Raw genomic sequence first — 18874 nt, forward strand, 5'->3', positions numbered from 1 at the left:
AGGATGCGGTCGTCATCGTGGGTGCAGCCGTGGGCGTGGAGACAAAGAGGGTCGCAGCCACCAGACGCCCCCTCCATTCTCCCCATTCATCGGCTACTTCGTGCCTTACGGGATGACGCTCCTGATACGTCTCCAACGTATCTATAATTTTTTATGGTTCCATGCTATTATCTTGTCAAACTTTGGATGTTTTGTATGCCTTTTATATCTTTTTTGGGACTAACTTATTAACTCAGTGCCAAGTGCCAGTTCCTGTTTTTTCGTGTTTTTGACCCTTTTCAGAGGAGAATTTTAAACGGTGTCCAAACGGAATAAAACTTCCGAAAAGATTTTTCCGGAACAAAAGATACGCAGGGGACGTGAGAACCAAGGCAGAGGCCACCAGGGGAGGCCACAAGCCCCCTAGGCGTGGCCAGGGGGGCCGCGCCTAATAGGCTTGTGGGCCCCGTGTGGCTCGTCTCCCTACCTTTTCTGCCTATAAATTCCCGAAAAATCCAAAACTACGGGAGAGATCCACGAAAATACTTTTCCGCCACCACAAGCTTCTATCTCCGCAAGATCCAATCTGCGGCACGTTCTGGTGCCCTTCCGGAGGGGGGATTCGGATACGGAGGGCTTCTTCATCAACACCATGGCCTCTCCGATGATGCGTGAGTAGTTCACCATAGACCTTCGGGTCCATAGCTAGTAGCTAGATGGATTCTTCTCTCTCTTGGATGTTCAATACAAAGTTCTCCATGATCTTCATGGAGATCTATCCGATGTAATCTTCTTTTGCGGTGTGTTTGTCGCGATCCGATGAATTGTGGATTTATGATTAGATTATCTATGAATCTTATTTGAGTTTCTTCTGATCTCTTATATGCATGATTTCATATCTTTGTAATTCTATTCGAGTTGTGGGTTTTGTTTGGCCAACTTGATCTATGATTCTTGCAATGGGAGAAGTGCTTGGTTTTGGGTTCATACCGTGCGGTGACCTCACCCAGTGACAGAAGGGGTAGCGAGGCACGCATCGTGTTGTTGCAATCAAGGGTAAAAAGATGGGGTTTACATCATTGGTTTGAGTTTATCCCTCTACATCATGTCATCTTGCTTAAGGCCTTACTCTGTTCGTCATGAACTCAATACACTAGATGCATGCTGGATAGGGGTCGATGTGTGGAGTAATAGTAGTAGATGCAGACAATATCGGTCTACTTGTCTCGGACGTGATGCCTATATGTATGATCACTACCTTAGATATCGTCATGACTTTGCGCGGTTCTATCAATTGCTCGACAGTAATTTATTCACCCACCGTAATATTTGCTATTTTGGGAGAAGCCTCTAGTGAACACTATGGTCCCGGGGTCTACTTCACACCATATTTTCAGCCTTACACTTTTTACTTCGTTGCACTTTCCGCCTTCAGATCTCACTTTGCAATCAACCTTGAATGGATTGACAACTGAAAGGACGTGGATGTCGCCTAGAGGGGGGTGAATAGGCGCTTTAAAATAATTAAGGTTTAGGCTTGAACAAATGCGGAATAAAACTAACGTTTAATATGTCAAGCACAAAACCTACAAACAACTAGGCTCACCTATGTGCACAAACAACTTATGCTAAGCAAGATAAACAACTAAGTGATAGCAAGATATATTACAATAAACAATATGTCTATCACAAAGTAAAGTGCATAAGTAAAGGGTTCGGGTAAGAGATAACCGAGGCACGGGGAGACGATGATGTATCCCGAAGTTCACACCCTTGCGGATGCTAATCTCCGTTGGAGCGGTGTGGAGGCACAATGCTCCCCAAGATGCCACTAAGGCCACCGTAATCTCCTCACGCCCTTGCACAATGCAAGATGCCGTGATTCCACTAAGGGACCCTTGAGGACGGTCACCGAACCCGTACAAATGGCAACCCTTGGGAGTGGTCACCGAACCCGTACACGTGGCAACCCTTGGGGCGGTTACCGGTACCCGTACAAATTGCTTGGGGCAATCTCCACAACCTAATTGGAGACCCCGACGCTTGCTCGGAGCTTTACACCACAATGCTTGAGCTCCAAGACAACACCAAGCTTCTAGGACGCCAAAGCATCCACGAAGAACAATATCTAGGGTACTAAGTACCAAAGGTAATAAGCTTCTCAAACTTCACTTCCACGTATCACCGTGGAGAACTCAAACCGATGCAACTAATGCAATGGCAAGAACACACGAAGTGGTCAAGTCCCTCACACTCAAATCCCTCGACAACAACAAAAGCTATGGAGAAATATGAGAGGAAGAACAAGGAGCTCACAAAGAACTCCAAGATCAAGATCCAAGGGGTTCCCCTCACATAGAGGAGAAAGTGATTGGTGGAGATGTGGATCTAGATCTCCTCTCTCTTTTCCCTCAAGAACAAGCAAGAATCATTGGAGGGATTGAGAGTAAGCAAGCTCTAAGAATGTCAACAATGGAGGTAGAACAAGAGCTCAACAGATAGATAAGGCCAAGGGGGAAGAAGACCCCCTTTATATAGTGGGGGAAGGAATCAGACAGTTACCCCCACTTACAGCCCGAGCCCAGCGGTACTACCGCTGACCCTCCGGCGGTACTACCGCTGGCTGCAGCGGTACTACCGCTGACCCTCCAGCGGTACTACCGCTGGCTGCAACGGTACTACCGCTGAGCCCATGGTAGCGCAAAGATACTACCGGGCCAACCACCGCCAAGAAAGTCTTCGCAAAAATGTCCGACGCAGTACAACCGCAAAGATGACGGTACTGAAAACTTGGAGCGGTACTACCGCTGGCCAGGGGCGGTACTACTGCTGGGATAGCGGTACTACCGCCAGCTCTAGCGGTACTACCGCTCGCCACTGAAACAGCCATAACTTTCGCATACGAGCTCCGAATCGAGCAAACCTAAGCTTGTTGGATTCACGACGACAAGAGCTATCCAAACAGTGACACGAAAACTATACGAGAACCGGCAAAAACTCCAACATCGAAAACATCATAGTAGATGCATATGGACTCCTTTTTCGATGAACTCGAGCTTGTCATGAAGATGACCATAAGCTCTAAAACTCACAAAGAGAAACACGAAACAAGAACCAAGAAGTATGATGCAAGGATGCAAATATTTTGAGCTCTCCACGAACGATACGATCAAGCTGCTCACTTGAGAGCCCCCCTTGATAGTACAACAATCTATCCTAAACAGAAAACGTATCAAGGGCAAACCTATGCCTTGCACCTCGTCCTCTTGAGCTAGATGATGATGATCTTGGCTTCCTCAAGATGGACCACCTTTCTTGATTGTGTTGGCTTGATGAAGACTAGTTGATTGCTCCCCCATACTCACTATGGGTGAGCCACTCTTCAACATATCTTCACAAGTCCATTGCCACCACAATGGACGGCAAGCCTCAAGCATGATATCTTCATGCTGATCCACTTTAACTTGCACATCGCAATCTTGATGACGATCACAACTTGACGTCATACTTCATGGGTTGTATGAGATCTTCCCTTTGACGCAAGCCCATGGAAACACACCTAACCCCCACATAGAACTCTCACGAAGACCATGGGTTAGTACACAAACACGTAATGGACAATGCTTACCATACCATGGGATCACTTGATCCCTCTCGGTACATCTTGTACGCTTTGTGTGTTGATCATCTTGATTTACTCTTTGTCTGAGATCTTGATCAACCATGTGTCTCTATGACCATTCTTTGGATAATACCTTGAATACCATCTTGGTCATCATATAAACTCCTTGAACCCAACAGATGGACTTCAAGAAGTGCCTAAGGACAAATCCTATAAATGTAACTTAAGGCAACCATTAGTCCATAGGAATTGTCATCAATTACCAAAACCACATATGGAGATATATGCTCTAACAACAACCCCTTTATAGCGTTGGGTGCAAGCTTGTTTGTGTTTACGCAGGTACTCTAGACACTTGGCTTGATTCTCCAACTGGATTGATACCTTGGTTCTCAAAACTGAGGGAAATACTTACTGCTACTGTGCTGCATCACCCTTTCCTCTTCAAGGGAAAACCAACGCAAGCTCAAGAGGTAGAAAGAAGGATTTCTGGCGCCGTTGCCGGGGAGGATCAAGTCAAGAATAGTCTCCCGTCAACGTGTCAATTTCTGGCATTGGGGATTATTCTAGGTGAAGCTCATCCAAGTAAGTGTCGCAAACTCATCTCTTGCATTTACTTTTTTGCCTCTCATTTTCCTCTCCCCCACTTCTGAAATACAAAAAAGTACAAATTTTTTTGCCTTTTTCGTTCGCCCTTTTTCCTCGCTTGCTTTCTGTTCGCTTGTCTGCCTGCTAAGGCCTGTATGGCCAACCAAAGGATTTTTATGCTTACTATGCGAGGTTGGAAGAGATTGAAACTAGTGTTAAAGGCTTCATGTCTACACAGTTTGATTATAACAGTTACTTCCGTAGGGAACTAAAGGAGAAAAATTCTTTTTTGGATTTTATGAATAAAGAAGTTGATGATATGGCCAAAGAATTCCTTGCACTAAATTCTCAGTTTGCTCATCTTGAAAAAATGGTAGGCCAGATTTCTGATAAACAGGCTACCTTAGTCAATAAAATGGCTGCTAAACCTGAAATTGGTGATGAGAATCATGAAGATCTTAAAGTGCTTGGTGTCACTCCCATTGAATACTTGTTTTCTAGTGTCAAACCTAATGATGATGGGGCTGGATATGAATCCACCTTGGTTGAAAAACGCCCCAATGATTAGAAGTCCATCTATCTTGATGCTAAAAGCATTGAAAGTGGAGTAGAAGATATCAAAACTTTGAGTAGTAATGAATCTACTACTTTGGATTTCAAGGAATTCAATTATGATAGTTGCTCTTTGATTGAATTCAATTATAATCCTTGATGCAATCCATGCTAAACTCTCCACACGCTTATAGCCAAAACAAGGCATTTACCGATCATATCGTCGATGCTATGATAAAATCTCTTGAAGAGAAACTTGAGTTGGAAGTTTCTATTCCTAGAAAGCTTCATGATGAGTGGGAACCTACTATCAAAATCAAAATCAAAACTATGAATGCAATGCTTTGTGTGATTTGGGTGCTAGTGTTTCCGCGATTCCAAAGTCTTTATGTGATGTTCTAGGCTTTAATGAGATTGAGGAGTGCTCTCGTAATTTGCATCTTGCGGATTATACTGTCAAGAAACCCATGGGAAGGATCAATAATGTTCTTATTATTGCAAATAGGAACTATGTACCCGTGGATTTCATTGTGCTTGATATTGATTGCAATCCTACATGCCCTATCATTCTTGATAGACCTTTCCTAAGGATTATTGGTGCTATCATCGATATGAAGGAAGGGAATATTAGGTTTCAATTTCCTTTAAAGAAGGGAATGGAGCATTTTCCTAGAAATAAAATAAGACTGCCTTATGAATCCATGATGAGGGCTACTTATGGTTTGAGTACCAAAGACGATGATACGTGATTCCATCACCTTATGCCTAGCTAAGGGCGTTAAATAATAGCGCTTGTTGGGAGGCAACCCAATGAATTTATCTTTTTCTTTATGTTTTGTTGCGTCCACACCATCATAATTCTGTTATTATTGTGTCTTTTGTGTTCCTTTTTGTGTTTGAGCCAAGCAAAACCTTTATGACTAGTTTGGTGTTGGTTGTTTGATCCTGCTGGAAAAAGACAGAAACTTTTCGCTCACGAAATTGTTTTTCATTTTTATCCACAAAGATCTTTTGAGTTGATTCTTTTTGCTTCTGGTTTATATGCCTTTTTACCAGGCTGTCGTAATTTGTCAGAATTTTTGAGGTACCAGAAGTATACAAAGTATACAGATTGCTACAGGCTGATCTGCTTTGGACAGATTCTTTTTTTGTTGTGTTGGTTGCTTGTTTTGATGAAACTATGGATAGTATCGGGGGGTACTAGCCATAGAAAAATGAGAATACATTAATCTAACACCAATATAAATAGAAATCAAGATTGCTACAGTACCTCAAGAGGTGGTAGTTTGTTTTCTTGTGCTAATGATATCACGAGTTTCTGTTTAAGTTTTGTGTTGTGAAGTTTTTAAGGTTTGGGTGATGTTCTCATCGACAAAGGGATAAAGAGTGGAAATAGCTCAAGCTTGGGGATGCCCAAGGCATCCCAAGCCAAATTCAAGGACACCAAAAAGCCTAAGCTTGGGGATGCCCCGGGAAGGCATCCCCAATTTCGTCTTCAATCCATCGGTAACATTACTTGGAGCTATATTTTTATTCACCACATGATATGTGTTTTGCTTGGAGCGTCTTGTATCATAGGAGTCTTTTATTTTTGTTGTGTCACAATCATCCTTGCTGCACACCTTTTGAGATAGACATGCACTCATCGTGAATTTGCTAGAATACTCATTGTGCTTCACTTATATCTTTTGAGCTAGACAATTTTGCTCTATGTGCTTCACTTAGATCTTTTAGAGCACGGCAGTGCGTAACTTGGTACTTGGCTTGCGCTATGAAAGTAGTCCCAAAGGTGATAGGTACCCAAAGAGGATACAATAAAACTTCCATCTTCATGTGCAGTGAGTAGAAAGAAAAGTTTGATTCCTCTCAATTAGTTTTGAGACGTGGATTCGGTAATATTAAGAGTTATCTTAGTAGGGTGTTGCGAATCTAGAAATACTTGTGTTGAAGTTAGTGATTCTCGTAACATGCACGTATGGTAAACCGCTATGTTAGAAGTCGGAGCATAATTGATCTATTGATTGTCATCCTTTGTATTGCGGTCGGGATCGCGTGATGGTTAACACCTACCAACCCTTCCCCTAGGAGTATGCGTTTAGCACTTTGTTTCAATTACTAATAAAAACTTTCGCAATAGGTATGTGAGTTCTTCATGACTAATGTGAGTCCATGGTATAGATGCACTTTCACCTTCCACCATTGCTAGCCTCTCTAGTACCGTGCAATTTTCGCCGGTGCACAAACCCACCATATGCCTTCCTCAAAACAGCCACCATACCTACCTACTATGGCATTTTCATAGCCATTTCGATATATATATTGCCATGCAACTCCCACCGTTCCATATCATGACTTGTGTCGTCACTCTCATATTTCCATTGCATGATCGTAAGATGGCTAGCAAGATGTTTCAACGTCATACGCCAAGCTAGATCGTTGCACATCCCGGTACACTGCCAGAGGCATTTCCTATAGAGTCATCATCGTTCTAAGCTTTGAGCTGTGATTAAATAAAAGTGTGATGATCATCATTAGTAGAGCATTGTCCCATGTGAGGAAATAAAAAAAGAGGCAAAGTTGCCCACAAAAAAAAGAGATATGGAAAGAGGCCAAAGAGCCCAAACAAAGAGAGAGAGAGAGAGAGAGAGAAAGAGAGAAGGGACAATGCTACTATCTTTTCCACACTTGTGCTTCATAATAGCACCATGTTCTTCATGATTGAGAGCCTCTCGTTTTGTCACCACCATATGCTAGTGGGAATCTTCATTATATAACTTGGCTTGTATATTCCAATGTTGGGCTTCCTCAAAATTGCCCTAGGTCTTCGTGAGCAAGTAAGTTGGATGCACACCCACTAGTTCTCCTTTTGAGCTTTCACATACTTATAGCTCTAGTGCATCCGTTGTATGGCAATCCCTACTCATTCACATTGATATCTATTAATGGGCATCTCCATAGCCCTTTGATATGCCGAGTCGATGTGACCATCTCCTCCTTTTTGTCTCACAACCTCCACCACACTCTAGTCCACCTATAGTGTTATATCCATGGCTCACGCTCATGTATTGCGTGAGAGTTGAAAAAGGTTTGAGAAAGTAAGAGTGTGAAAACAATTACTTGGCCAATACCGGGGTTGTGCATGATTTAAATTAGTTGTGTGGGGATGATGGAGTATAGCCAGACTATATGATTTTGTAGGGATAACTTTCTTTGGCCTTGTTATTTTGAAAGTTCATGATTACCTTGCTAGTTTGCTTGAAGTATTATTGTTTTCATGTCAATAGCAAACTATTGTTTTGAATCTTACGGATCTGAACATTCATGTCACATGAAAGAAGTTACAAAGGACAACTATGCTAGGTAGCATTCCACATCAAAAATTCAGTCTTCATTACTTTCCTACTCGAGGATGAGCAGGAGTTAAGCTTGGGGATGCTTGATACGTCTCCAATGTATCTATAATTTTTTATGGTTCCATGCTATTATCTTGTCAAACTTTGGATGTTTTGTATGCCTTTTATATCTTTTTTGGGACTAACTTATTAACTCAGTGCCAAGTGCGAGTTCCTGTTTTTTCCGTGTTTTTGACCCTTTTCATAGCAGAATTTTAAATGGTGTCCAAACGGAATAAAACTTCCGAAAAGATTTTTTCCGGAAAAGAAGATACGCAAGGGACGTGAGAACCAAGGCAGAGGCCACCATGGGAGGCCACAAGCCCCCTGTGACAGCCCGATGCCGACGTTCCAGAAGGTTCCCTTTCCTTTCCGTTTTCGTCATGTGGCTTATTTTATTTGTCGCATCATCATCGCATCATGCGCATCATGAGCATTGCATCGACATCTCTGTTGCCGCCAGTTTTCAAAAACTTGCGTTCGTTGTTAGTTGCCGGTTCTCGTCGTTGTTCGTTCTAAGCCCGACTGCACACGCACGCGCCCGCGGCATCGTCAAAACCCTGTTTTAAAAGTGCATTTAAAACTTTCTCTGATCGAGGTGAAACTTAGCATGCGGTCGTGATTAGTTATAGCTAGGCCGCCTGTCGAATTTCGTCGTGATGGGAGTCCGTCTGGTACCCGAATAGTTGACCGTAGCGGCACCGTATTCGGTCTACCATCGGACGTGTGTCGGTGTTTTAAAAATTGTTGCCGCGCCGCTCGTTTCCCCTCTCATCTCCGGATATCCCCTCTACACGGCCACATACCCGTTCCAGCGTGCGGAATCGTTCGAATCTGACCCCACGGTTGGATCCGGAACGAAATTCCGGCTAACCTAACCTCCCATTTGTCTATAAATAGACCCCGGGTATTTCTTTAGACAGCCTACCACTCTCTCCTCCTCGTTTTCCACACAGCCCCCACCAAACCCTAGCCTCCCACCTCTCTCTCTCCCCCTCCAGCCGCCGGGCCCGCGAAGCCCATCTAGGGCCCGCTCGAGCCGGGTTCGTCCACGCCGCCGCTTGGAGCCGAGTTCCTCCATGGCAGCCATTCCCGCAGGTCCTCTCCCTGCCCAAGCCCGTGCGAGCACCATGGGCAGCCCGCCGCCTTCACCCGTGCCCCGCGCCTGTGCTCCGCCGCCTGCAGCTCCTCGCCCGCGTCGCCGTGCCGCCCTGTCTACCCCGTCGCCGGCCTCTGCAGGAAGCAAGCCGCCGCCATGTGCTCCGCCGTCCCTCCCGCCGGGAATGGGTCCCCGAGGTCCAGATCCGCCCTAGACCGCCGGGATCCGGCCTCCCCTTGCCCTCGCCGCCGGGATCTGGCCTTCCCTTGGCCGCCGCCAGTTCGTGTACTGCGCCGCCATGGCCCTGCGTGAGGAGTAGGGGAGGAGCACGCCTGCCTCGACCGAGCCGGCTCCCGTGGCTGGGCCAGCGCCAACCCCTCGCCCTGGGCCGATTCCCACCGCTCCAGGCCGCCTGCCCCAGCTGGGCCACGCCCGAGATCCCCTCGGCCAAGCTCGGCTCCCGCAGGCCTCCCACAGCCTGACAGCGCCTCCCCAGGCCCAGGAGTCCCTCGGCCTCCTCCTCCCTCCAATCGTCCCAAGAGGCCCTCCCCAAGGTAACCTCTATTCCCTTGCCCCGAGCGCATTCTTGCTATTTTGCGCCCCTGTTCGGCCCAATAGTTTATTAGGTATTTTCGGAATTGTAATTAAATTCCAGAAAATATGATGATATTAAAACACGCGTATCTTTTAATCCGTAAGTCGGAACGAGGCGTATCTTATATGGTTTTGGGGTAGTTTTGCGAGTAGAACACGACTCCACAACTTGCATATTTATTTGACGTAGTTTTACGTGCCAAACGCCTAGTTTAGCGTGCTGTCCCAATAGGGGAACGTCCCGTATTTATTTTTCTTGCGGTACGAATTTCTCGTATGCCTTAGGTAAAATGCCTATGTTTTAGGGACCATCATTCCATGTATTTTAGAGCGGTCATAGGTATTTTTTTGCATGTATGGATTGCCGGTAGTTTATTTTCCCGTGTATAGATTATTTTCTCGCATTTTCGTGTGGCATTATATTGTGTTGCAATCCCACATATTTTATATGTTTTCGGGGTAGAAAAAACCATTGGATTTTTCTGTGCAATTAGTTTTAGCTTTTGAGTAAGTTAGTTCGCGCGATATTTTGAACCGTAGCTTCGTTGTGATCGTGTCCTACATGAAACTTTCTTAGAATCTCGTGTAGTTTCATTTTCTCTTGCTGGTTGTATGATTTGAAGTGCTCGTAGCCGTCGTTGCACACATATTGCATTCATGCCATCATATCTTGCGGTGCTTGTATCTTTTGATCCGTAGCTCCGTTGGAGATGTTCTCTATGTGTAGATTGCTTGCCATGACGCGTAGAATCATGTGAACCTATTTGTTTTGCTGTTTAACAACTAATTAAATGCATTAGTTCAGATCTGGACAGAATTGTAAATTAACATGTGAGGTCGTCTCGGAGATGCTATATGTCATTTCCGACCTCATTTAAAATGTCTAGATAGGTAGTTTAACTTCCGCTTCACCTCTTGCATGTTTGAAAACATTTATATTGCCGTGTAAATAACCGGGAGTGAACTAAATAATTCATATGTGGAGTTTCGTTAATATGCAACTCGTTGCATATTGAACTTCATTTAATGTGTAGTTTTGATTGTGTGAAATTGTCATGCCGTGACTTGCATGTATTCAGCTGCTCATGCATCATTTGTGTTGTGCATTGTGTGGTGAATTCCGTCTGATGATTTGTGTTTCCGGTTTGCTTCGTCTCGATAGAGTTCCGCAGCGTGCCGGATTGTGAGGACCCGTTCGACTACATCGGTTCGTCTACTTCACGGAGGCATTCTTCTTCCAAGCGGGATCTCAGGCAAGATGATCATTTCCCCAGATACCATTACTGTCATTGCCATGCTAGTATTACCGTTTCTATTGATTATGTCTCGTTGCCTACCACATGTTAAATATCAGCCTCTCTACAATGCCATGTAAACCTTCAACCTGTTCGACCTAGCAAACCACTGATTGGCTATGTTACTGGTTGCTTAACACTATGTTAGCGTTGCTAGATGCAGGTGATTGCTTCCATGTAGAAACATGGGTTCCTTGTTCTATCACCATATTAAATGCTATTTAATTTAATGCACCTATATACTTGGTAAAAGATGGAAGGCTCGGCCTTTCTAGCCTGGTGTTTTGTTCCACCTTTGCCCCCTTAGTTACGTCTACCGATGTTATGTTCCATAATTGAGCGCTCCTAACACGATCGGGGTTGTTATGGGGACCCCCTTGATAATTTGTTTTAGATTAAAGCTGGTCTGGCAAGGCCCAACATTTGTACTATTTTCCCAACATAATAATTCTGTTAAACTGAAATGCATAGGGAGTTAGCGCTACCCGAGGAGTAATTTTACATAAACAGGGGGGCGAGTGCTGATGGTGTTGGTCCCAAACGGTCGGCCTGCGGGGCCACCGCTAGGAAACTCGAGGTTTGGCACTCGTAGCTAGTTCCATCCGTCGTGTCCTAAGAACGAGATACGCGGCTCCTATCGGGTTCGTCGACACGTCGGGCGGCCTTGCTGGATTAGTTTTAGCTTTGACGAGATATCTTGTGCATCGGGATTCCGGTGATGCTTTGCGTAATCTCAGAGTTGAGGTTTTCCACTAAGGAATTCGACGAGATCGCGAGCTTCGTGATTGAGGATTTCTATGCGGCTTGTGGTAATTTGTGATGGACTAGTTGGAGCACCCCTGCAGGGTTAAATCTTTCGGAAAGCCGTGCCCGCGGTTATGTGGCAACGTGGATACTTTGTTTAACACTGGTTCTAGATAACTTGAAGCAACTTAATTAAAACTTGCCAACTGTGTGCGTAACCGTGACTGTCTCTTTCGTGAGTTCCTTCTCCGATCGAGGACACGGTGGGGTTATGTCTGACGTAGGTAGGTGTTCAGGATCATTCATTTGATCATTAGTAGACAGGTCCGTTATGCGTAGATCTTCCCCCTCTTATTTCTCATACTGGTAAGTTTAGCCACCAAATACATGCTTAGCCGCTGCTGCAACCTCACCACTTAACCATACCTCACCCATTAAGCTTTGCTAGTCTTGATACCTTTGGAAATGAGATTGCTGAGTCCCCTGTGGCTCAGAAATTACTACAACACCAATTGCAGGTACAGGTAAAGGTTACTTGACGCGAGCCCGTTGATTGTTACTTTGGAGTTGCTTCTTCTTCTTCTTCATCATCGATCTAGGATGGATTCCAGGCCGGCAGTCTGGGATAGCAAGGATGGACGTCGTTCTTCTTTTGTCGTTTGTTTTCGTCCGTAGCCGGACCCTGCTCTTACTCTTGATGATTATGTAATGTACTGATGTGACTCTTATGTAGCTTGTGGCGAGTGTAAGCCAATTATATATATATATATATCTCATCTTTTCAGTACATGTACTTGTAACGATATCCATTCTTGCGACACGACAGTCATCCTTTGAATATATTTGTGTTGTAGATCATGGCTCACGCGACAGTCATCCTGAATTTTAATACGTTCCTAGAGAAAGCTAAGTTGAAAGATGATGGAAGCAACTTTGTAGACTGGGCTCGTAATCTTAAGCTAATCTTACAAGTTGGGAAGAAGGATTATGTCCTTAATGCTGCGCTAGGAGATGAACCACCCGCTACGGCTGATCAGGATGTTAAGAACGCTTGGTTAGCACGTAAGGAGGACTACTCAATAGTTCAATGTGCAGTCTTGTATGGCTTAGAACCGGGACTTCAACGTCGCTTTGAGCGTCATGGAGCATTTGAGATGTTCCAGGAGTTGAAGTTTATCTTTCAGAAGAACGCCCGAATCGAGAGGTATGAGACCTCCGATAAATTCTATGCTTGCAAGATGGAGGAAAACTCGTCTGTCAGTGAACATGTGCTCAAAATGTCTGGGTACTCAAACCGTCTAGCTGGGCTAGGGATTGAACTCCCGCAAGAGGCTATCACTCACAGAATCCTTCAATCACTGCCGCCAAGCTATAAAGGCTTTGTGTTGAACTACAACATGCAAGGGATGAACAAGTCTCCCGGCGAGTTGTTTGCGATGCTGAAAGTCGTAGAGTCTGAACTCCGTAAAGAGCATCAAGTGTTGATGGTGAATAAGACCACTGGTTTCAAGAGAAACGGCAAAGGCAAGAAGGGTAATTCGAAGAAGAGCGGCAAGCCTGTTGCCAATCCGACGAAGAAACCCAAAGCTGGACCTAAGCCTGAAACGGAGTGTTACTATTGCAAGGGTATGGGTCACTGGAAGCGCAATTGCCCCAAGTATCTGGCAGATAAGAAGGCGGCCAAAGAAAAATCAGGTATATTTGATATACATGTTATTGATGTGTACTTAACCGGCTCTCGTAGTAGTGCCTGGGTATTCGATACCGGTTCTGTTGCTCATATTTGCGTTTCTGCGGAGCTCGGGCGGAGCCCTGCTGAGACAAGGTCATCACCAACCTCCGGAGCGCCGTCACGCTGCCGGAGAACTCTTCTACCTCTCCGTCTCTCTTGCTGGATCAAGAAGGCCGAGGTCATCGTCGAGCTGTACGTGTGCTGAACACGGAGGTCCGTCCGTTCGGTACTAGATCGTGGGACTGATCGCGGGATTGTTCGCGGGGCGGATCGAGGGATGTGAGGACGTTCCACTACATCAACCGCGTTCACTAACGCTTCTACTGTACGATCTACAAGGGTACGTAGATCACTCATCCCCTCTCGTAGATGGACATCACCATGATAGGTCTTCGTGCGCGTAGGAAAATTTTTGTTTCCCATGCGACGTTCCCCAACACTTTCCCACAAATTCGCCTGGTCGGCTTAGGTGGAGAAGGAGATGAATTGGAGGAAACAGAAATTACCTCTACAGAATCCTCCTGGCTTTCGTTGTCTTCATTCTATTCAAGAGAGGCAGAGACGTAAGTACAAAGTTAACAGTAGCGGATGGCAAGTGAAAAGAGGATAAATTTTTACCTCTGAAAGTGCGTCGCCGACTTGAGATTCATCGGCTTCGGATGGCTTGGCCACAGCAGCTTTGCCCTTGCCCTTGGTTTTCTTTGGGGGCGGCTTAGCTTGCTTCATGGCTGGCCTTTTGGGTTTCTTGGACCAAAATTTATCACCTTTCTGGAATGGCATATCTTATAAAAGGCCACAATTCGAATGAAACATAAGAAATAGAGACAAAGGGCGGGTTAAAATTGTTTACCTTGGGCGCCGGATTAATTTTGCAGAAGGGTTTGAGGCCGATTTGGCCACATTTTCCCGCAGGCTCGCCGGTCAGCTTCTTGATGATGGTGACAATATCCTTTTCCGTTAAAGTCGTATGGAAATAACATTGAGGATGATCTAAGGTGCCATCAAACTCGCACATTAGCCCGTCCCGGCGACTCAAAGGAAGGATGCGCCATTCGACCCAGCAGCGGATCAAGTCGACCCCAGTAAGGCCGTTGTTTGTCAAAGATCTTAACTCGGACAATGCTGGGGTAAAATCTGACTCATCCTCTTCGGTGAGCTTGTCCGGAAGCTTGAAATTCGTTGGAAGGCGGTCTTTCCTATAGCCCAGAAGCTTGTTTTATCCTGCAGGCGAGGTCTCTTGACAGTAGAACCAAGACTCGCCCCAGCCTTTGGGATGGCTTGGCATGGCGAGTGAGGGAAACGGGCTATCCCTGCGGCGCTGAACATTTAAACCGCCAAGTTCCAGGCTGGGACCATTGTGAAATTCCGTTTGGCAATTTAAGTGGAAAAAGTACCAGAATAAGGGAACTGAGGGTTCCATCCACAGAACACTTGGAACTGGCATAGGTTACTTATCGAATTAGGTCCCAGATCCTGGAGGTGGACGTTCATGAAGGCCATGGCGTCTCTAAGGAACTTTGATCCGGGCGGTTTAAAACCTCGCTCAAGGTGTTCGACGAAAACGACTATCTCCCCTTCTTTGGGGTTGGGGAGATCCTCTCCGGACCCGGTACACCAGCCGATAACATTCTGAGGGTCCAAGTTGCCCGTTTTCACATAATCTGCTAGTATGGTGTCGTCGACTTTGGTAGGGAGCCAGTCACTTTTGAAGACGGTGCCCATGCTACAAAGGAGTAAAGTACGGGTGAATTTACACGTCTTGAACATCTACCGTAAGGGGTGAAATAAGTTCATTTGACTCGCCAAGTAATTTGTTCACGGACTAAGGGAAAATCTTGACCCGCCATATAAAGATCCGGGTCGGGTTGCTATGGCGACTTACGAAGTTTTGCTACTCACAAGAGTTATGTCTTAAAGCGTCGGAGACATCTGATCAAAACGGTGAAGTGTGAAGACTACAAACAGCTTTTACGCAATGAGCAGGTAAACTATGGATCTACTGGACAGTCGAAAAAACATGAGAAAAATGACTGGACGCAGCAATTTACTACCAGGATAAGGTGATATCGTTCGTTTGATGAAATATTGTTCTAAACACGCAAATCAAGGGTAGATAAATGAAGGTATTAAAAACATTGGCTATCTCGTCGTCATTAGCATTAATCAGTCAAGGGCAAGTAACAGATATTTATAAAGGCATCAAGAACATGGCGATGTTGAAACTTTGAACAGGGATGGGGATCTGTTCTTAAATGAGCGGTGACCTAACCTGATGATTTCGGTCGGAAGTGGACGACGGCGACGGAGGCTGTTGGAGGAGCACGAAAGTCTTGGTCGAGCGCAGAGATCTTCGGCGGCGACAGAGTGCTTGGCAACAGTGAGGTGGTCGATGGCGACGAGATGGTCGATGGCGGCGAGCAGCTCGGCCGCGGTATGGAGTTTGACGGCGGCAAAGATCTGTGGGCGGTGCCGAAGCTTTCGGGCGACGACAGGAACTGCGGTCGGTGGCGGAGCCCTCGGAAGGGAGTAAGGTTTCCTCGCTGTGATAATGGGGAGGAGATTGACGAGACTGGTAGGTGGAAAGCGCTAGTCCTGTCCCCCCCACCTATTTAACAGGGCAGGCGCTGGAATCGAGGCGCCGAGAGCGGGAACCGCCGGAGGATAAAAAGATTCGTTATAATGGCGCTCCGAAAATTTTGGGATAACGATACCAAAGGATCCGTTAGGATTATGTCAGTCTTCCCGTAATTCAAGGGATAAGAAGATGCCGGCGAGAAATGGTTTGGCGATTTAAAGATTTTCAGCGGCAGATGGCGAGTTAAAGTTTCTGACGTATAGAGAAGGATGAAGAATGAATCGCCTTTAACTGAGCAAAAATACTGGCATGAAGAGAGTTCAAGTCAATCTGGGGCCTAATGTTGGGGATATTACCTGTTGATAACCCGCCCTAGTTGGGTCGGGTCACCAAATCAGGCGATTCACCTGAGCGTGGTTTGGGCCTTGGCCTGGCAAGACCGAAGGTTGTATGGCGGTTTATAATTTCTGGAAGGTCTCCAAGTTTTAGAAGATGGCGACTTAGAGAACGTAAAGGTCACGATTTGTAGGAGGGAAAGTACCCTTGTAAACCCTAGGGATTCGACCTGTATATAAAGGCGAGTCCCAGGGAAGAAGAGGGCAGGTTAAAAATCATCGAGTGCTAGGTTTGGCGAGTTACGCCCTCCTTGTAATCGAATCCACATCAATACAACTCAAAGCAGGACGTAGGTCTTTACCTCCTCTCGAGGGGCCGAACCTGGGTAAATCGCCGTGTCTCTCCTGCTCAACCCCTTTGAGTCGCCACCAAGGTAAGATGGCTCCAGTACTAAGTCCTTTCACGAGGACATCTGCCGTGACAAAACCACGATAGTTGGCACCCACCGCGGGGCCTACGCACGGTGGAGTTGAGTTCTCAAAGGGAGCCCTAGCAGGGTTTGGGAGTTACGCAACGGGGCTCATGACCTGGAGCCGCTGCGGGAAGACCTACATCGACAACCAGCAATGGGGGCCCGAAACGGACTCGATCGAATCTGGTTACAGGGTCCCCTTCGGCAAGATCAACATCTTCATCGGCATGATCGGATCATCCATGCCTGAGCCGGACATTTCCACCGACATCGTCGAGCCGGCCAAGTACGTTCGCCCAGTGCTGATGCCAAATCTGACTCGCCCGATCTTTGTTGGGTTCACACAGGGATCAGAGGAGCCAGAACGCTCGGCGACCCAGGAAACTACACCGGTCAACTCTGATGACGAATCATCCATGGGCGATTCAGATTCAATCCGGTCTCTACATGGGGATTGTCTTGGGGGCTTGTCGCTGGCCATGGACCCCGAAGTCCTTGACCGAACCCGCCGCCAGATCGCCATTTATATGGCGGGGGCGACTCAACCCTCGCAAAACCCTACAGGAGGCGATGGAACCGGCGAGACGTCTAGAAGCCCGGCCGCTGTCCTGGTGGAATTAGCGGCGGAGATCACAAGGCTGATGGCGACTCCCCTCACACCAGAAAACCAGGAGGAGATAAACGCGGAACTAGCGAAACTCAGAGAGGCAGTGGCAAAGGCTCATCGGGATGCCGAGGTGGAGGCCGCCAGGATCGAGACTCGGCAAGCTCAAATTGCGGCCGAAAGGATGCGCTTAAATACTGACAACTGGCGGCTCGAAAGACACCAGCGCGCATCCGATGCCGTCCATCAACGGAGACACCAAGGTCACCTACCCCATGATCTCAACCCGACCCGCCTGTTCGATACTCCACGAACCCCTGGGGCGGGAGCCGCCCCAGGGGGAGGACCGGGTCAACCGCCTAACCCGCCGGTTCGGACGCCTGAGGATCGCATTCCCCGATTCCGGATGCCTCAAGGACACATTTCTAACCCGGTGGACAACGTCCTTGCCACAACTCGCCATCTGGAATCTCTTCCGATTCACGGCAACACTCCTGCCGAGATAGAAGCAAGGAACGTCATTGAGATGTTGAAGACGGCGGTGGTTCAAAATGCCCAGTTCTCACATAGCCTAGATAGGCTGCATTCTACTCCCGAGGCGAGTTACACCAGGAGTCGGCGAGAGGACCAGGCCGTCGTGAACAGCGGGCCGCGACCCGTCCCTCAGGACAACCCGCCTGATCATCAGAACCCGTCGGGCCGGGATCTCCCGAATACCGAAGTTGCCCCGGCCCCTCTCGTCGGGAGCGGTGGGCGAGTGGGGGTGCCATGCTTGGCCCCCGCCCTTCATAAAGAAAGGATGCCCAAAGATTTTAAGGGACCAAGAAAGGTGCCTAACTACACCCCGGACCTTGAGCCGGCATCGTGGGTCGAGAGTTATGAAATCGCCATGGACATGCTCGACGTAAACGAGGCAGTTTGCGCCAGATACTTCACGATGATGCTCAAGGGGTCAGCACCTACTTGGTTGAAAAACTTACCTCCCGACTCCATCCAGACCTGGGCCGAGTTGAAAGAGCGATTCATCAAAAACTTCCGAGGAACTTGCAAACGTCCGATGACGATCGTCGATCTGCAACACTGTGTTCAGCGCCCTGATGAGTCAGCCCACCATTGGTCACGGCGGGTTGCGGAAATTATCCATTCATCAGATGGTATCACGGCGGCTCACACTATGTTGATCCTCGAGCTGAATTGCCATTACGAACCCTTGGTGCAGAATTGGGGCGACTCAAGCGAAAGGTCCAAGCCATGGGAGAGCTGATGGACACCCTCACTAGGTACGCTGAA

Source organism: Hordeum vulgare, chromosome 3H, assembly GCF_904849725.1.
Source record: "Hordeum vulgare subsp. vulgare chromosome 3H, MorexV3_pseudomolecules_assembly, whole genome shotgun sequence".
NCBI classification, from domain to species: Eukaryota; Viridiplantae; Streptophyta; class Magnoliopsida; order Poales; family Poaceae; genus Hordeum; species Hordeum vulgare.